Source organism: Danio rerio, chromosome 4 (genome assembly GCF_049306965.1).
Source record: "Danio rerio strain Tuebingen ecotype United States chromosome 4, GRCz12tu, whole genome shotgun sequence".
Taxonomy (NCBI): domain Eukaryota; kingdom Metazoa; phylum Chordata; class Actinopteri; order Cypriniformes; family Danionidae; genus Danio; species Danio rerio.
In genome coordinates this window covers 23154037-23175574 of record NC_133179.1, presented here as the reverse complement: position 1 = coordinate 23175574, position 21538 = coordinate 23154037, and the positions used below count along the sequence as shown (strand labels likewise).

The 21538-nt window shown below is 34.0% G+C and overlaps 2 protein-coding genes across 2 annotated transcripts in view; one reads left to right on the top strand and one right to left on the bottom strand.

Moving 5' to 3' along the window:
• sema3c (sema domain, immunoglobulin domain (Ig), short basic domain, secreted, (semaphorin) 3C) overlaps nucleotides 1–3485 on the bottom strand; it is an 84514-nt gene extending 81029 nt beyond the window's left edge. The window contains exon 1 of the mRNA XM_017355318.3: nucleotides 3380–3485. The gene's annotated coding sequence lies outside the window, so the exon portion shown is untranslated. The remainder of the gene's footprint in view (nucleotides 1–3379) is intronic.
• Nucleotides 1–21538, top strand: part of kdm7aa (lysine (K)-specific demethylase 7Aa) — a 248464-nt gene that overhangs the window by 155343 nt on the left and 71583 nt on the right. The window contains exon 7 of the mRNA XM_073945593.1: nucleotides 3350–3516. The gene's annotated coding sequence lies outside the window, so the exon portion shown is untranslated. The remainder of the gene's footprint in view (nucleotides 1–3349; nucleotides 3517–21538) is intronic.

The window sequence follows — 21538 nt, the reverse complement described above, 5'->3', positions numbered from 1 at the left end:
AAATCTCCATGAGATCTCCACAAGATGTGCATGACAGTCATAGCTTTTGCTAAATGATACATGTGATTTTATGTTAATTTATTGTGTGACCCTAATTGAAACAACATTTGAGATGTTTTTACTGTATAAGATTGATCAGTTCAGTTCAGCATAGTGGCATTTCTTTCATCGTTGTTGTTGTTGTTGTTGAATGTTTATTACTTTACTCAATAATGTTTCCAACATGCTTTACACCCATATTTCTATTGATAAAAAAATTTTGCTTATTTGATGCACATTTTTAAAATTTCTTTCTAACCAAATTAAGCGATTGACAAAATACTGCTTGTGAAGCATCTGGTTAGAAGAGAAAAACAAATCTGATTTTAAAAATCTTTGCTTTTTTATCTAGCTTGATTAGGGCACGCTGTGAGAATTGAACTTAACTTAGCACCCCTCACATTTCTGTGACATCTGGAAGTCTTTTGCTCAGTTGTTTAAAACTTTTCACTGACACTTCCAGATTCCTAATTAATTTTGTCACGAGGTGATTTCTGCCTTGCTTTCATAGCCTCAACAATAAAGCTTGATCACAGAGTCATCTCAGAAACTCGAACGTCTGTCAAAGCTGTCATAATGCGCATTCATACACACCGATTTAGCCCAGAGCACAGCAGCCTGGAAACTTATTATGAGCGCTTTATCTTCAAGCTTATCGTCTTGTATTTGTCATGGCTATCTGCTTAATGAGTTTTCCATCTTATGAAAGTGTCAGTCAAAGGCAATTATTGCTCACCAGAAATATAGCGGCCAACTTCAGCTTTAAACTGGCTCATTTTGAATAGGTTAAGCAGATGGATGGAAAATTAAGTGTCTTTTGTGATGTTTAAAACAATTATTTGGAAACTGCAGTAGATATGATATGAAAGTTACTGGATGTTATATAGTTTTTGACTATGCAGAATTTCAATGCTCTGTGATATTCAGAATTATACATTTGGCCTTTAAGTGAATTCAGGCATTTTGTCTGTCATAAGTTGGTATTTGTCCACCAGCTTGAGGTTCTGTCAAGTTGTTTGAATTGTTAAGTGAATTTTAGTGAGTGAAATCCAGTCATTTAATTTGCAATCTATGCAGTCTGGAAATACATGTGATGGCGAAAACTGCTGGGTTAAAAATTGCCTTCTTTTTGAGCTGTTTTTTTTTTTTTTTTTTTTTGATGATTTCACATTTCAAAAATGTAAAATAATAATACGTAAAATGCAATAAATTACTTTACTTTAAAAATGAGTAAATCCTATACCTTAAAAGCTTCAAGTTGAGCAAAAAAGCAAGTAAATCTTGTTTAACTATTTAGTTGACAAATTGATTTTTTATAATTATCCAATTTAAAATTGTATAATTTATTTATTTTTAAGGCAAAGTGGCTACTGTCATTTTAAGTGAATTTTTTAAGTCAACTAATCACTATAAAATAATTGAATTTACTCACTTTTTTAAGTACAATTAGCTAATCACTTTAAAAGAAATAGATTTGCTAAAATCTCTTTAAGCTAAATAGATTTACTCACCTTTTTAGGTGCAATCAACTAATCACTCTAAAAGCAGTGGGTTTGCTCACTTTTTAAAGTAGTTAGCTAATCAATTTTATAGAGACTTCTCACCCGATTACATGAAGAAAAAAAATAATGTAAAGTAATGTATTAAAGTTAAAAGCCCCAATGTACTTAAAATTGACAGTGTTATGCTTATTTTGGTGAATAATTGTAATCTTTTAAGTGAACAATTAATCTGATAATTCAGATATTTGTAATCTTCAATAAAAGTCTTTAAGACTTTAAAGTGAAATTTAAAAAACAAATTGATGTAACATAATTTTAAACAGAACAAAGTTTGTTTGTTACAGGAATTTGAAACAGCTTAACAAAGTGACTTTTCCCAAAAAGTTAAAGTTGGCTTCAGCCAGTAAACACCTTTGAACTAACTCAAACACTGAAGAGCTGATTTATATTAGAAGCTGAACTGTAATTCTAATTGAAAGCAACTCAAAGCTGTGTTGTCCTGTTTAAAGCTATAAAACTGCTCATACATTTAACAGTAAAACAGTTGAAAAGCTTGTTTAAACACCATAATTACGATTAAAAGATGCTTTCTTAACTGCTCTTTTTTACTGTAATGTTCATTTGCTTATTTTTTTTAATATTTCAATTTTATTGAAATATATTTGCTTTCAGCAAAGAATGAAAACAGAACTTTGCGTCAGTATTTATTATTACTTTAAATATGGACTTTTGGACTTAATAGAGAAGCTTAGAATTTTAAATCTTTAATAAAATCAAAAACAACTCTCAAAAATATAATATTTTACAGTTATATGCAACAAAAACGCATGAATTTCTGCTTTTTTTGAGATGCTAGTCACCACACCACACCCTGTCATTCACCAGCTCACACACAATGCCAGGCACGCACTCTACCACAGAGCAACAACAATAAAAATCCCCATTCAATATTGCTTTTTACATAGGACCAAATCCCAGATACAATCTTATGGGCACACTTATAAAATAATAACATCTTAGTCTCAAACTCCCTAGACTCATTCACACTCACTGCTGTCCAGTCCGTGAGGCTCTCAGAACACATTCCCCAGTGTCTATGCCAATAAAAAATGCTCAGGATGCACAAAAAAATACTCAGTTGAGAGATGGAAGAGCGTTGTTCACAATGCCTCATAAACATGAAAATGGCTATTATATTTAACATGTAGAATGTTAGATATTAGAATTTCTTGAAATTAAATATGGGTTATTGCACCTTTGGAAACTTATAGTATACATTTCTGCTATAAAAGACATAAAAATGTGCTTTTTACAATATTTAATATTCAAGAAACATAAGAAGATATTAATATATAGAAGATTAAATGAGGAATTAATTTTTTTGTAAAAGCAGCACACTAAAATGTACCAATTTCAAGTTAACTACGTTAATTAAAAATGCCAGTCATGTAAGAAATGGAATGAGAGCTAAGAAAAGATCAGTAAACATAATTTAAATAGTGGTAAATATTCAAATAAGTTTGACATTAAGCTGTTTAAACTTCTGAGGAGCATGTTTGGCACATTGTCAGGTTATAAAATAAATGCTCAGTGTGTTTTAGAATAAAAAATAGCAATATTTTGAATAAATTACAAACTTAAAAGTGTCTCTAACTAAAATCAACATCTTTATTTTAATATAGCCTCTTGTCTCAGTGGCTGAAGCATGTAATAGGTCTTGATTTCCTGTCTCTGGTGGGCGTCTGCACCTGTTAGCCTGAGCCTGAAGTCCCCCATTCCCTCTAAATTCTGCCCTGTTTGGTCCACAGAGGAGCCCATCAGCCCTGAGCGAGACTCACCTAATGAGGCTTCCCAGCCGGACGGTCCTGTCACTGGGTGAGAGACGAGCTGAAAAAGACAGCGGAGCGTGGAGTTGAAGAGAGGTGTAATTCCAGCCGGCAGACTGCGGGACGGGGAACACAGAAGATTGAGAGAGGTAAGAGAGAGGGAGAGAGAGAGAGAAGGGTGGACTGGTTTCCTATTACACTCCTCTCCTCTTGAGCCCCCCTCCTCTTTTCTCTCTTCCCTCCTCTCTCTCTCTCTCTCTCTCTCTCTCTCTTTCCCTTTCTCTTTGAGTAAATGAACAGATATTCCAGACCTCTGAGTCTCACTTTGCCTGTATAGTGAACAGCAGTTTAGGAGAAAGTGCCACAGCTCTTTGGATTTATCACTGGATTATTAAGTACACAAAATGATAACCAAACAGCGGGGGAAATTGCCTTTTTTATATACGTTTTACATATGTTAAAGATTTTTCCAAATATAGCTGATGTTATTTAGATTTACACTGTAAAAAATAAAAATATGGGGGGAAAAAATCAATGTAAAACTTTCAGTGTAAGTAAAATATCAATAAATAATACTGGTAGAAGTATTATATACATATTTATTTAATAAAATAAGCATATGCGTTTGATGTTAATATTTAATATGTATTTGCTTAATATTTGTTAAAGGAAATTTGATGGCTGGAAGGTATTAAAAAAAGTATTTTCCAATTCAGAAAGCCTTGTTCTTAGCGGTGGCAGTTAAGTGAATTGCAATTGGTAAATTTTGGTTTGTTGCATGTATGCACATGTAACAGACAGAATATAATTCAATGACTCACAGCAAAATCCTTTTCTATTCTTTCTTAGAAAAACACAGAAAAATGAAACATTTTGTTCGTTTACTAGAGCTATTGCAAAAAACGTTTGACAAATCAAAGTCTGCATAATTTTATTTTTTTTTTAAAGCAGATGACGCTCTAGGTTAGTTTTGAACAGCAGATGGTGCTCTAGTTTTATTTTTTGTTTTTTGTTTGTTTGCAATTTAAGCTAGTTTTTAAGTTGACATTTATGTCACATGATTAATGTAAACACAGCTTACTGTGAATACTCTTGAAGTTTGCTTAAACCTTTCATAACTTCATTAATTATTATTTTAGGTTCAAGTGGTTTTTGTATGGAATTGGAGGCAAGCAGGAGCTGTTTGTAAAGAATACATCTCCATCTGCTATTTAAAACTAAGCTGAGAATTCATTCTACATAAGATACTGATGTACTTCTGATGAAAATCTCAGAATCAATGCAGAATACATTTTTATGAGCAGTTCTTTACCGCAGCTCTATAATTCAGCTCATTCAGTATGTAGTAGTATTTTTTCTTAAAAGTAGAACTTTTTAGAAATATTTGACAAGAAACCATGAAAAAATATACAGGCATGACTAAATTAATATCTGTGATACTTAAAGATACTTTTTACAACAGTTCTTTCTGGTTCTCAAATCTGATTAGCTGATAGCCGTGCGATATTCTGTAATGTCAGCACTCTTACAGCCTCTTCACCCTTTGTATTATTCCACCCACATGGGTGTCAAGCAAATGACTAAACACACCACTCACCACAATTTGCCAAATATTGCAGCTGTTGTACAACATAATGTACATTTTGTACTTTTTTGGAGAGAATGTAGTTGTTTAGATTGCAACTATGCCGTTTATTTATAAAGATAATGATTTCGGTAATGATTATAAAGATGCATAATTTTGGGCAAAGCAAAGATATTTATGGTTGATGCTCTACCAAAAGATAGTGATAGAGAGCGCTTAAAACGTCCTTTGGGAGGAAACTGTGAATGACGGAGGAAGTGTTTTTTTTTGTACAAAAGGGTTTTCGAGACATTCCATGTTTGATTCAGTGCCCTGTGGCCTAAAGCCAACACACACCTGCCAGCAGTGCCAATATACATCCACTTTAATGTTTGATGTAATCAAAGATATCACAAGTAAACACATTATGCAGTTTTGAAATTAAGGTTTTTATTATTAAGGGAAAGCAAAATACAGAACCACATAGTCCTGGATGAAAACATGTCAGGCATGTATATGTCAATGTATAAGGTGTTTACTTGTGTTATCATTGACTAATATTTAAATTAGTTTGATGATCTAAAACTTTAAAGTATGGAAAACTTGAAAAGTAAAAGGAAATCAGTAGGGGTGCAAACTTTTTTATTCAATTATTTACAGCAGTAATACATTTTAATCCACAGCCTTGCAAACAGTCATGAGCCTATTCACAACGTTCTTCAGTTATTCATGTTAAATGTTAACTCTTCAGTTTCCTGAATGCTTCCTTGTGTGGAAGTTGATCATTACAAAGTAATTGTGCCATAATCATAATTGCACCCTAACACTGTGATCAGAATCAGAAAGCCTGTTATTTTACTTTCCCAACCAAATACAAAAATACTCAATGGAATTTGTTATTTGGAGTTACATTATAGAATCCCCATTGTCCATGTGGATAACAAAACTCTAGTTCATTGTGCTTTTGTGGTTATTGACTCACTACTGCAGTTCCGAACCACCGGATTAAACTATCATCCTGCCATTAATAAAAAGCCCCATAAATTGACGGTGAAATCTCTCCATACACACATCCACAGCCTAGATTGAGCTTTTTTCTGTCCAAGATTCCAGTTGCAAGGGAAGTGCAGGGAGCTGGACGTTCTGGAGCCAATTTCCAGACCACATTGTGCAGACTTCAGCAAGGAAAGACAGAATTGCCCTCACTACCACAATTCCACCGCCAACTTATTAATTACAGATGGTGAAAGCTGGATGCGTGTCATGTGAATGATAGCCAAATGTTCAATAAAATTGCAAAGAGCCCATATGTAGTGCTCTTTATGACAGCTGCAGTGGCTCCAAGAGGTATTTGGACATGTGAGTTATTTAAAAATGCAGGCTATTGTTTTTTCCTGCTTGCTTGACTTCTTATTTAAATGCATTGACATTCATTTGACCTAATTGTCAGACACTTTTATTAAATGAAAATTCATTTTATGTTGAAATCATAGGGTACAAGTGTTTGACATCTTGATGTTGACGTGGCATGACCTAAAATTGTCTTCCAGAAAGGTGCTGTAAAGAATCTTATAATTATTTAAACATCCAAGTCTTAAATAGTCCTTTTGGTACCCATTTTTAATATCTGCAATTCAATTTATGTGATTTAATTCAAAGGTATAATAATAAATAATAAATTAAAAGTAATTAAACCAATTAGGATTTATAATATTTCCCCTATGTTATTAGCATTTTTAAGAAATATAATGTGCAAAGGATGATAAATGGAAAATATAGATATTTGTAAGATAAGAAAAAGTACTAATAAAAATGTAATAAAATGTTTAATTTGTACATTTTATTATCTAAAAAATATATATATATTGAGGATTTTTAAATAACAATGTAGTTGTTTAGATTGCTACTGTGCATAAGGATAGTGCTTATAAAGACGGTTGATGTTTTGCCAAAAGATGGCAACAGAGACCACATAATAATTGCTTAGAGGAGAATAACTCAGCGTAATTTCAAATGAAAGCTTATCAAATCTATATAAAACAGGTAAGAGACATTCTAAGTTGATCTCTCTCTTTTGTATGTTGTAGTGCTGTAATTATACTATGTTAATCTAGTAGTGTTTGCTTTGCTTTGGCTTTTTCGGGGTTCATTATTGTGAAATCCCAATTGCAACAGAGAAGTACTGGGAAATTTCTGTAGACTGATGGCATTTCATGCTGTTCAGCCTTAAAATCTTTAAATGTGAGCAAAATCACCTGTTTTGTCATTACTTTAGATATTATGCTAGAGAATGAATCAAATACTAGCTTTCGCTCAGCATAATGGAGATTTCTTCAGTTATATTATTTTAATCATTTGGGATGCAGTGACACTCAGTCAACTATTTCGCCAATCAGATCATTAACTTTTGACGCTCATAAACAACTATAAAGTCCTTGTGCTGCAAAAAATTTTAAGGTTTGTTAAAGGTGCAGCTGTCGTGCAGTGAGGGGTTTACATCTTCAATAATCCATGACAGCTTGCGTTTATTGAACAGTAAGAATGATAAAAAACAATCCTGTAAAAGTCACGTCTCGTCTTCAGTTTCGGGCTCAGGCGCGCTTTGCACTCACACTACAAGCGTACAGCACTAAAGCTTAAGTAAACCACGCTCTGGCACACCTCTTCCAACCGGGCGAGGGCCGGCCAAGTGAACCAAGCCTGAGCCCGATTCAGAGCACTCACTCTTCTCAAACGATCCGGGAAATGGGCCTGGGCCTGGTTCGGATAGGATAGTGTGAGTACAACCTAAGGCACTCAGCGTTTCACAATACAGTATGTTATTAACAATATAAATTGCAGTAAGCAAACCTCTATTGTAAAATATTTGCGTTGTTCAGTAGTTGTGTGATAATTTATGTGTGAAAAGGGTTCCAGTGGTCGTGAGTTGTAATTACAGGTTACTATATTGCTGTTGTAATTACAGTCTCAAGTTAAATACTGTCAAAGAGTCTGAAGTTGCTGCCACTTTACAGCTTTAGTTTAAAAAGCAGTCTTGCTGAAACCAATTGTGTGCCAGTGGTTTTGGTTTATGTATGCATGCGTGTGTGTGTGTGTGTGTGTGTGTGTGTGTGCGTGCGTGTGTGTGTGCGCGCAAGCGTGTGTGTGTGTGTGTCCGTGTGTCCGTGCGTGTGTGCGTGTGGTGACAGCAGGAGGAAATAATTAGCTCTTCTCTGACTCTTGAAGTGATTTACAGCTTTCCAGTCAAATGGTCAGAGTGAAGGCTTGTTCATTGGACTGTAAAATCACACACACAGAGACACACACACACACACACACATACGACACAGTGCTTATTTAGACAAGACACTTCAATAACTTTAATAGTTAATAGATTACAGTAAATAGTTATTATCAACTTCTCAGGATTTCTGTATTTCAAATTTTCTGTATGCAAATTACAGAGTCAGAACAGGAGATTAAAATAGACAAATGTTTCGGCTGCCTGCCTTTGTTAGTGTAACAAGAGTTTTTTGCTTAATGTCTTATTGCCCAAATTTTCTAATTGAATTGATTAGAAATTGAATTGAATTGATTAGTCTATGGATTGATTGATTAATTGATTGTATATTTATAATATTATTATAATTATAATAGTCAGATTTTTCTGTTGTGTAATATTGGGAAATTTAAAAGATTGTTAGATTAGATTAGATTAGATTAGATTAGATTAGATTGGATTAAACTTTATTGTTATTACACATTATAAGTACAAGGCAAAGGAATGCAGTTTATGTCTAACCAGGAGTGCAAAAGCAGCAAGTGCAAGATATAGGTATAGTTATAAATGCAATTGTAGAAAACTATGGGTAATAATTACAAATGGATGTACTATAAATGTAATATACAGCTTATGTTAATTTAATTAATCAGAGATTTACAAATAGATGAACATACTGTACAGGTTGCTATTGATAATCAGCAATATGCTAATCCGCTTGTTAAGTCATGACGTATGAAATACAGTTTTCGGTCCAAGACGCTACTCATTTGTATTGAGAAAATACTTGTTTGTGACCACTTTTTAGTCATATTACACATTAAAATGAATTTTATATAAGAATCATGGTGTACACAACAGTCTCTGGACTTACTGCATGACAGACACCAATATTTTAACACTTTAGAAAAACTAATCACTTTCTGGCCATCTGATAATTATAGCAAATAAATATTCACTAATTTATATGCTTTTCCAGCACAAAACATCTAAGCATTGGATTGAAGTCGGGTTCAAAAGTTATATCTCATCTTTTTGAAAGAATAGAGCCAAACATTTTTTGGGGGGCAATTTTTGGGAATCTCTTTATATCTTTTTTTTTATCTCTTTAAGTTCTGAAAAAAAATCTCCCAGTTATGGAAACTGTTGCACAGTATGTAATCAGACATTATGGGCTCTATTTTGACGGTCCATGCGCAGAGCGCAAAACGCAGGGCGCAAAACGCAGGGCGCAAACGCTTTCAGGGCATGTCAGAACGCATTTTTGCTAATTTACGGACGGGAAAATCCGCTTTGCGCCAGGGCGCATGGTCTAAAAGGGTTGAGTTTTTTTTCTTAATGAGTTCTAGGTGTGTTTTGAGAATAAACCAATTAGAGTCTCATCTCCCATTCCCTTCAAGAGCCAGCTGCGTCGCGCCATAAGCATTCGCTATTTACAGGACGTAAAGTAAGTCTAAGTGGAAAAACTGAGCATTTCACTAGCTAACAGTTAACAGATTTTTAACAGAAAACTGTTAAACAGACCATCTACTGCGTAAGAATGAGAAATAATGGATCACTTTCACTTTCGCTCTTGGATAGGAAAACCTTTACGCACAGACATCAATTAGTCTATAAATAATTAATTGTGTTTGTTAAGCGCAAATATTCGTTTCAAAACTATTTCTAAATTCAGTTCTAATTTCCAGCAAACTAATAAATGAACAATATTAACGAAGTGTGTTCAAAAACCTGAATTATATCCTAAAACACATGCTGTGCCCCTTATGGCCTTGCGCCACATTGCGCTGGCTGTATGATAGGGCCCTATGTATGAACACATCATTCTTCAAAAAAAATCTTTACAATAAAGTTATGAATAAAATAGAAGCTTTAGTGTGAAAGCTGTTCAAATGAATTATGACTATGGCTCAAATGATTTTTGTTGAGAAAGCAGCCTTAAAAAATATATTAATTAAAGTCATCAGATAAAAATTAATTGACAAAAACAAGACAGAGAACACTTTGTGAAAAGCCAAATTTGAAAGGAGCATGAAAAAAGCAACAAAAAAATGGCACAAATCAGGAATTGTGTCTTAAACAGTACTCCAGACCTAAATCCACAAAACCACACACATATGCGACCTGCTAAAATAATTGAGACTTTGTGAAGCTGTACTCTGATATCCACATCAGAAGCATTTGTTTGTAAGGGGGGTGGTCGGTGACTGCCAGAACGCCACTCCGGCTGAAGGAATATTTCAGGGATATTAAGGTGATTATTTTAATGAAAAGACAATAATGCGGTGTAAATGGAGATCAAATCTGAGTCACGAACCAGAGAAGTGCTGCGTTTGCTTTTGTACACTTGTACTTATACACTGGTGTGTGTGCGCCTGTGTGTGTGCGTGCAGATGTTTAGCATTTGTCACACTAATGTTAAGTGGCTCGTACATAATCTGGGGTCAGAGGTGGCTTAAACTCTGCATTAGTAATGGTTGGTCATCACAAACAGACACACATGCTAATGTAAAGACTCACAGACCACCCTCTTCACTGATGGAAAACATTATTTGTAAGGCCTTTATATTAACAGAAGAAAAGTAAAATTATTTCTTGACATCTGGATATAAAAGTCATCTGTACACTGCCCTGAGCAGCACTGTTAACCTCTGTAAATAATGTTGACCTTTCCATCACTTCGCATAAATTCTGCAATGCACAATAAAAATTAGGGCTTGATATTGGAAATGATAACGTTTCCTAAACTTTAGGGATTTATTAGTACAATTCGGTGGGTTCGTAAGTCGATCAAAGGCCTATAAGTGTATGATAAAAGTATAAAAATAAATACAAAAAATTAACAAAATGAATAATGTATAATATTTTGTGTAAACATGCCAGTGTGAAAATTATTCAACTATTTTGATCCACCTAAAACTATTTGCTTGATCAAAGTGAATAATAAACTACCTGACAAAAGTCTTGTTGCCTATCCAAGTTTTAGCGCAAACAACAACTTGGCTTCTAGTTGATTTTGGTATCAGAAGTGGCTGATATGCCTTGATTTTTAATTCTTTAATTAGGACAGTACAGTCTGATTTGCTTAGACAAAAGTCTTGTCAGAAATAATGTACAGTATAGAATATAAAGTCATTGTGCAGTGGAAAAAGAATTAATATTGTGTAGGACTCCCATGAGCTTGAAGGACTGCATCCATACATCTCTGCAATGACTCAAATAATTTATTAATAAAGTCATCTGGAATGGCAAAGAAAGCGTTCTTGCAGGACTCCCAGAGTTTATGAAGATTCCTTGGATTCATCTTCGGTGCCTCCTCCTTCATCTTTCCCCAGGCATACTCAATAATGTTCAAGTCTGGTGACTGGTCTGGCCAATTCTGGATCACCTTGACCTTCTTTGCTTTCAGGAACTTTGATGTGGAGGCTGAAGTATAAGAAGAAGCGCTATCCTGCTGAATAATTTGCCCTCTGCTGTGGTTTGTAATGTAATGGGCAGCACAAATGTCTTAATATCTCAGGCTGTTGATGTTGCCATCCACTCTGCGGGTTTCTCACATGCCTCCATACTAAATGTAAACCCAAACCATGATTTTTCCTTCACCAAACTTGACAGATTTTTTTGAGAATCTTGGGTCCATGCGGGTTCGAATAGGTCTTCTTCAGTATTTGTGATGATTGGGATGCAGTTCAACAAATTGAAAAAAATCTACTTTCTGCCAATTTTCCTAATGATCAACTACATTTGAAGTCAAGTTATTATATGTTGCTCTTACAACTGGGATCGACAACAAGAATTTTGTCAGAAAATGTACAGCTTTAGAGCTCAAAAAAAATATTTGTTTTATTATTTTTTTTATATCCTTTGAGACAATTATGTAAATTCATTCCCTAAATTCACATTTTAACAACAACAACAACAACAACAACAACAACAACAACAACAACAAAAATAATGTACTTACCTATAAACTCAAATCTATATGCAAAATCTATATTCTTTTTAATATGCAAAAATCAATTGCTTAATGTCTGCAAAGTTAGAAATACATGCTCTATGTTTCACTGTGTATTGTAGATGACGCAACCATAAAGGCTATATAAATGAAAAAAATATTTTATCTATTGGAAATCTTGCACATTGCTTGTGGCATGTTTTACTGCAGTTTCAAAGCAAAACATTCAAGCAAGGAGTTCTAAAGCCAACACATCTAGATGACCATTGATCAACCCATATAATAGATTGTGTAAAAAAGGTAGGAAACAGTTGTTGCTGTTTTTACTGTCTCATGTATTAATTTAACCTGCAAATTATATTCAATTAATATTATTTATATAGCGCTTTCACAGTGTAGATTGTGTCAAAGCAGTGTGTTGTAGTACATTAAAACTGTGTCAGTTCAGTTTTCAGAGAAACCCTGTAAACTACTGGGAAAATGTATACATAAGCAGGTTTTTGCCAGCCTGATCTCACGAGAAAACGTAAGTATTTTACGTTTTGCCAGTTTAGTGGCTAATTCGTACGAATTCGTACGAGTTCAGTCGTACGAAATGGTACGATTTTTAAAAGGAGGCGTGGCACCTGACCCCACCCCTAACCCCAACCGTCATTGGGGGATAAGCAAATCGTACTAAATTGTACGAATTAGATCGTACGAATTCATACGAATTAGCCACTAAATGAAAAAGTTACGAATTGCCGTGAGATTGTGTTGGTTTTTGCAGACATGTAAGCAGAATTTCTGTATTGAAAATTATTTGTTATTGACAAAATTATGTCACAGACACTGCTTTGGAAAGCCTTTGAGAATGGATAGCCTTACAAATATCACTGTCTGTATATATCGTGCCTGAAACACATCACATAGTGTCTTTTCACCCAGCATGCTGGAGGAAAACGCAGCAGCTTCACCTCCAGTCACCCAGCGCAGCCCTTTCTAGTTTTCCTCTGAGAAACGTCTTCGCTTCTGATGAGGCCCTTTGATGAGCGAGTCACTTCTGAGCGCCAGATCTGCTGATTGATAGCCTTGCATGTTCGCCGATGACTCTGAATAGAAACACATTGTTTCCCGAAAGGCCAGGGGACCTAGCTTTAGCATATCTAGCGTAGCTGTGGCCGGGTCTGAAACCTAGGAAGCAAAACCTGGATAAACAAAGAAGAAAAGGTGAATAATGAGAGTGTTAATAAGTAGCAGTACACAGTAGAAAGTGCTGAGCCGCCGAAAGATTCAGTCAATGGGCTTTAAAATTTGGATCGCTGTCAAAGAAATTAGACAACGGTGTTATTCATGGCTGCGAGACAAGCTTCAAACAGTGAAAGCTACTGTTAAAATTCATCAAGTTGAACATGTGCATGTGTAGGTTTAGGCTGCATTAATAAAAAAATAACAACATTTTGCTACATTTACACATTGCATCCAGACTACTCAGAGTTTTGTTTTTTTTACTTTAAAAACACTTTAAGGAAACCAAGGTGTGAAAAATTATGACAGTGACAGTTTCAAATGGCTTCTTATATGATGACCAAAATGTAGTTTAAGAATACACATTATAATGATAAATGCTGTAGCTAAATTTACATCACCCTTGTGCATGAGTTAATGTGCATTTCAATGTATCGCATGAGAAACGACTTTTGGACTCACCAAAAAAAAACTCTTCATAAAAAAATTTAAAAACATTACACATGCTTAAAGTGGTTTTGGACTTGGGTTTAATCAGCCAGAAAAATGCTGACATAACGAACAATATACACACGTGACTCCATTACGCTTGCCTTGTTTACTGTTTGCTGCTAGGCTACCAATACTAAAATCAGTCACTCTACTTGATGGAAATGCACCTAATTTGCATTTTAGGGGGGGAGATTTGAAAAGATTTGCTCTGGGTTAGGATGGAAACCTGGCTATCATAAGTTGACTATGTGATCAGTTAGACTGTGCATTTTAGATGGTCAGTTGTACAGTCTATTGGTTGCACTAAACAATCATGCTGCAAAATGAGGATTTACATGGATACTTCAATATTAGTACTGTAAACATTTTTTCATATTTCAAAAATATTCAATTTCACACTTTCCCAATAAGAGATGTTTGTTTACCTTTTAAATTTGGCTTGAAATTTATATAGTGGTTATAAACATACAAACATTGTACACAATGTGCACATACACCTATAGGAACTATATAAACATGAGCATATTGACAACACAAAAATGTGGGGAACACTTTATTTTGATGGTCCATTTGAATATTTGCAGACTGTCTGCTTAATACTACTACTTTTTCAATAGACATTTAACTGACTGTAAGAAACTTTGCAAGTACATGTCAACTTACTTTAACCATAACCCTAACCCAAACCCTAACAGTCTACTAATAATCTAATGAGAATTAGTTGCAATGTAACCTAAATTCAACAAATGGCCAATCAAAATAAAGTGACAAAAATGTGCAGTAGTCTAACAACTATGTTACTTTTTAGAGTCATTTTTATTTGTTTAGGATATTTTGATTTGGAGATCATCCTCCATGCTCAGTTGTGTCATTTTTTTAAGAATGTGAGTGCGTAAAGGTGTCAAAGTTTAACATTGTGCCATAAAATCAGTCTGCTGCATCTGACACTATTACTTTGTCATTAATGTAACATAAATGGCCCAGGGGTTGCAATCCAGTGGAAAAAAAAAACATTTAAAAGCTGATGTTTTTTTTTTTTTTCTTGTTGTTTTATGTGGCTATTATATGCCACTGGGCTACTAGACCTATACACTCAAAGATAACGTTTGCTTCTTGTTCAAACTACTTATTTAAAATGAGTTGGAACAACACAATTTATAAGTTTCTTTGGGACTGCTTAAATCCACTTAAATTTGTAAAAATTATTAAGTTAACTTGACATGAATGAGTTGTGTGGAAACCAGCATTTTTAAAAATACAACAAACGCCGTCTTATTTTATTGATTTAGTCATTTTATATGAACATTTTCATATTTTAATTATGTTCTGAATATTTGTAAGAGGTAAAGGATTTAAGCCTGCTTAAAATGTAACAGTTTTCTATTAACACAGTTGTCATTCATTGTTTGTAAGGAATATTATTATATATACATGCAATTTTGTTCTATAATTTTGTAGTTACTTAACATTTTTGATTGAATTTGTTTTGAATACTGGTATTTAAAAGATATGCTGACAAAATATTCTCTAAATGCACCTTAATAGCCTTATTGTAAACATTTAATGCCGTTATAGGTAATTTGTGATGTTTAATAATTATGAATACACTTTCGCAAATTTGTAGCTTTTTTTTACCTTTAGACAATCATTTTTATTCATGTAGAACATTTCTCAAATGTGCCAGAAATGGCAGTATGAATGAGGAACATTTTCATTTTAAAATGTTTAGTTAAAACAAACACAGTAGTGTAAACATAGTCTAGGTTTGTATTTCAAAGAGCTCTACGGAGTCAGGTCTGTATTGACACTTGTGTCCTGAAGAATCAAAGCAGACAATCAGGCTTGATTATTGATTCTGGACTCAGGTGTTTTCTGATGGAAAGTTACTTTGCGTTTAGAAAAGAGTATCTCCTAATCTACGAGATATCGACAGCACATTGTTTCAGAATTGAGCCGAAGGAAAAGTGAGCAAGTGAGCGACGAGAGGGAAAGCAGACAAAGTCAGCTTTATACCCGAGCTGCGTGATCTTGACTAACTAGATTAGCTCATCCTGACTCACTCGCCAGTCATTTCACCCTGAGTGCATGTCGTTGTGTCAGAATCGGTTTGTTTCTTTCCCATACGGTACCTCAAAATAGACATTTCCACATGGACTCGGTTACTGAGGACAGTCTGAGTGGTGCAAGTGGTTGAAGCATTAAATATGTAGAAGTGCTCAACATGAAGCAAACAAGAAATTATAAAAAGATTAAAACAGATATCACAGACATTAACAAAATAGGGTTGAAGGTACAACGTGTAAGATTCTTCAGAAGTCTTTAAATCCAGAGAATCAACCAGATTAATCTAGTGACACAAACCGTATCCTTTGTAGCCGTGCTAATGACATCACACGTCATTGATTTCCAGTTTGGTTTGATAGAAATCACTAAAGACATTTTTATATGTTTTGTGTTTTATGAGACTACACAGAGCCGCGTTAAAACCCTAACATGAATTCATGATGATAAAACTGCTGTTTCTTTATGATCATGACTGAATAATAAAAAATAAATCTGTTGCTTTCATGCCATGTCACACTAGTCTCTCATCAGAAAATTTGACAGCTTTCAGCCTTAATTTGCTTTACCATGATAATAAGTGTTAAGGACTTTAGCTCATCCACGAACATGGTTTCTGCAGAGTCCCATAGGATGTAATTAAGACCACAACTCCCATGATTCCACACTCAGTCACTCCATCATTAAACTACACCTTTGTTTGTTGTTAATAAATGCTTATGATTGTTGCTAAATCAGATATGGTTGTGGCCTGAAGTTAATGAAAATGATTTATATTATTTATTAAATTTCCCATTAATTGTATTTTATTAAAATCTACCCCTACCCTGACCCTAAACCCAACCATCACAGTTCTGTAAAATATTAATTATTGTTATGCAGTGAAAAAATGTATAAAAGCATGCATACCACTTTAACTGGGTGCTCAGCCAAACAGCAAAAAGTGCAAAATATTTATTCAAAAAGCAGCAACACCAAAGTATCAGCCTTGTATCAGCCCTTTTAACTTAATAAATTGGTATTTTTGGAGCTTTGGTGTTGCCACCTTTTTGGATTTATTTTTTTGCAGTGTCATAAAAAATTCTGCTATATTGATGTAAATATTGCATTTGCGGCCGGCCGTGTATCCTATCTAGACTTTACCCACACCCTCTAGCTGTCAAAATTACTGTACTTACTGTGTTCTTAAATTCATATTTTATTTATATGTTTGAACTTGTAGTGATAAATTACACTTCTTTTTTTAAAGTAGTACTTAAGGAAATTTTACACAGTAATGGCTAGACGCGACAGATTTTTTTTTGATGCAACTTTACAATGAATAATAGGTTCAGACATAAAAATGACATATTGAACTCTAAGGCTTGTCAATCGTTTTTGTGGGTTTTCTTGGACATGACTATACAAACTAAGATAATCAAACTATTAGAACGAGCATACTTTATTAAATGAAATGTTATAAATAAATGCAATTAATCCTAATTGTTTACATAAATGGTTAATATAGCAATTAAACAAAATGAATCATTGAGTAACTTTATAATAAATGCAAGTTACTGATTATCAGATTACCTTTTGTATTTTAATTACAATTATTTATTTTTTATTTTATATTTAAAAATAAAAATATTTTAAATTTACATAAGCTGACAGGAATGTAAGGTAAACTAGTTTTCTTTTGTAATTTACAGTATTTGCATTTAAATATATTTATCAACACCAATTTGAATATATTTATAATCATTACACATGTATTTGTAATGATGAGTTTAGAGTCGATGACCTTTAAATGTAAAATTGTGTATCACAAAACTGTAAAAGTTTTAACCAAGCACTTTACATGAATGTTGGTTAACACATCAATATTAATACTACATCTTAAAACAAGCACTGCAAAATATTATTTAAACACTGATTAAAAATGTGGTTTATTCATTACTTTTTTTTTCGGCTTAGTCCCTTTACTAATAAGAGGTCGCATCAGCGGAATGAACCCCCAACTTATCCAGCAAATGTTTTACGCAACGGATGCCCATCCAGCCGCAACACTTTACTGGGAAATACCCATACACTCTCATTCACACAAATACACTATGGTCAATTTAGCTTACTCAATTCACTTATAGCGCATGTCTTTGGACTGCGGGGGAAACCCAGAGGAAACCCACGCGAACATGGAAAGAACATGCAAACTCCACACAGAAACACCTACTGACTCGAGTCAGAGACCTTCTTGTGGAGTTTGCATGTTCTCCCCATGTTCGCGTGGGTTTCCTCTGGGTGCAGTCCAAAGACATGCGGTATTGACCTTATTCTTCAATGCGGAAGTGCGCTCATTTTTAAAATTGTTTTAGTTTAAATTCAGTTGCCTATGGGAGAAACGACTAGGAATAAATAAATGACAAAAAAATGTCAAACTACTTGCTCTACAATCAAGTGTGTTCTTGACAATACAGACAAAGCAGAAAAATAAAATAAGAAAATATAACGAGCTGTTTTTAACATCTAAAAATGAATTGAAGTGAAAGAGATCGAAAGTCTTGAGCCAAAAAGAATCAAATGGCTGCGCCCTCTCATACGCGAAGAATAAGGTCAATAGATGAATTGAATGAACTAAATTGGCTGTAGTGTATGTGTGAATGAGTGTGTATGGATGTTTTCCAGTATGGGTTGCACCTGGGAGGGCATCTGCAGTGTAAAAACATATGCTGGATAAGTTGACGGTTCATTCCGCTTTGGTGAACCCTGATTAATAAAGGGACTAAGCCAAAGGATAATTAATGAATGAAGACTTTAACATTAAAATGTTAAAAGTTTTTAGAGTTAAGTCATAGATGTACTCTTTTGAGCAGCTTTTTATTTGAAAATAAAATCCTAAAATATATTTTAAATGTTTATTTTAAGTATACTACATGTGCACATTCAATACTATTAATTGCACTTCTTTTAGAATATAGCATTTATCCAAAGGACCATAGAGCTGATGAATATATTGACTGTGCAAGGAGTGAATGCACTTTTCCCAGTCTTCTGAAGCACAAACCCCTTTTTTATACTGAAACAGAAGTTAAGATCTCTGTCATGCATTAAGATGGCTTGGATTTGACGGCAGAGAACATTTAAATCTTCCTAAATCTGTCAAATATATACATTGGCTCACCCGCTACATCTTGTTTTCCATGTAAAGCAGTAATTCAGTCTGATTGTAGTCATTTAAAATCTTCCATGGATCATTTTACCATTAAAAGACAAAATCCATATGTTTCAATAAAACTATACAAGATAGTCACACAACATATTTAATATTTTCCATTCTCCTAATTCTTAGTGGGGGCAGATATTTGGGACAAAAATGTGGTATGATTATGCATAAATTAATTTTGGCCCCAACGGCAAATTTTAATACTGACATATTTCATAAAGCTGATAGCCAAGACGTGCTGTCATAATTAAATAATCACAGGATTTTAAATCAATTTAGGCTTGCATTAAAGGTAATATCCCTTGCCTTTCGTCTCTTTATCCTAATAAAGAACCCGCTCATGGAACGATCCCACGGACAGATCACATTTCCTGTGCTTTAAAGAGCACCGCTAGTTTGATTCATGGCTTGATTCAAGCTGAAAGGCGCATTATTGCTATTTTGAAGAACTGAAATAGACTGCACCATTGACCAACAAAATGTAAAGTAAAGTGAAGTACTGTAAGGAGGGCAAATGGAGAAGGGTAGCTCTTTATCCTCGCACTGCAGATGGTCTGTTTAACTGTTTTCTCGCTAGTGAAGCATTCAGTTTTTCCACCTACAAAGTCCGCCATGTAAATAGCAAAATGCGCCATGGTAGTTTTAAGAGTGTTTTGTGTTGTTTTGATTTGTTGGTTTTGCATTTTGGTTTTGCATTTTGCCTGTTTTTCTGTGTATTGTTTTTGTAGAGTTTCATTTATTTATTTATTCATTTAGTTTTATGCTTTTTGTGTGTTGTTTTTTGTGTTGTCGACAGTCAGAACATGAATGACCTGATCCTGTCACAAATCACTTTTGCCTCTATTAAAAGCGTAACCTCTGGTAAAAACTGTCCGTGAAAATGTCGACGAGTAAGAGGTACAAAATTGAGACAGATGATTTCTAATATAGCACCACACTTAAGAACATGTGATCATGACAATAACCTCCCTTCATTTTTAAATAGTTTTTTGGCACTTTCTCTCTTCCTCTTGCTTTTCAGCTTAAAGGAAGCTCATTCATCTGCAGGATATCACTGCAAAGATATAATTATCTGCTGAAAGAGTTATGCAAATTAGAAACATGTATGACTATTGGAGTAAGTTACAGAAATTCTCTCTCTCTTCCTGTCAACAAATTATCAAGTTAAGCATAATTATGCATTTCATATTAAAGATATGTGGTGCCCCTAGATTCTTATTTCTCATTGACAAAATCTTTTTTTTTTTTTTTTTTTTTTTTAGCTTTGTGCTGCTTATATTGTGATGTGAATAAAAACACTAGTGGTCTATTATCTATATATCTTTCTATCTCTATATCTTTCTGTCTCTATATCTTTCTATATATCTTTCTATCTGTATATTTCTCTATCTTGTACTATATATGTATATATATATATATATATATATATATATATATATATATATATATATATATATATATATATATATATATATTAAAGCTAAAAAGTCTGAAAATCCCATGTACTTAAGTATTTTCCATTTATCTTTCCATCTATCCATCCATCAGTCCGTCAATTCCTCCATCCATCCATCCATCCCAATGTCAAGTAATGGCAACCCAAGTAAACTTGTTTAGTAGCTTACCTGGTACATCATTTCACTTGCAATGCAAGATGCTCAAGTGCAACTGTAAAACATAATTTTAGTTTAGATGGTGTTATTTTTAAAATGCAATTATAAATTGATCTTTTAGTGCCACTCGTTGATTTACAAACTGTTATGAATCATGATCAAAACAACATAATGAATCAACTTTGTCTGAATATTAAAGGGATAGTTTACTCAAAAAGAAGGTTCAGTCATTTACTCATCCTGTTTGAGTTTCTTTCGTCTGTTGATCACAAAAGAAGTTATACTGAAGCATGTTAGGGGGAAAAGCAGCCATCAACAGTCATAGTATTTTTGTTCCCACTACGGATCTTTTTTTTTAACATTCTTCAGAATATCTTGTTTAACAGAGGAAATACATAAAAGTTTAGAACCACTTGAGTGTTAGCAAATGATGAGGAGATTTTCATTTTCATAATCTATACCTTTCACAGTTTTTTTTTTTTTTTTTCCATTCATTTTGCTACAAATGTCAGAACCCTGATGTCCATTTCAAAACTCTAGACCAGGGGTGTCCAAACTCTGTCCTGGAGGGCCAGTGTCCTGCTTAGTTTAGCTCCAACTTGTTTTAACACACCTGCTAGGAAGTTTTAACTATATGTAGTAAGAGCTTGATTAGTTGGTTCAGGTGTGTTTGATTAGGGTTGGAGCTAAACTCTCCAGGACACCAGCCCTCCAGGACCGAGTTTGGACACCCTTGCTGTAGACATAAAACTTTAAACAGTCACTACTTTTGACACAGGCTCACCAGTGTTCAAAATT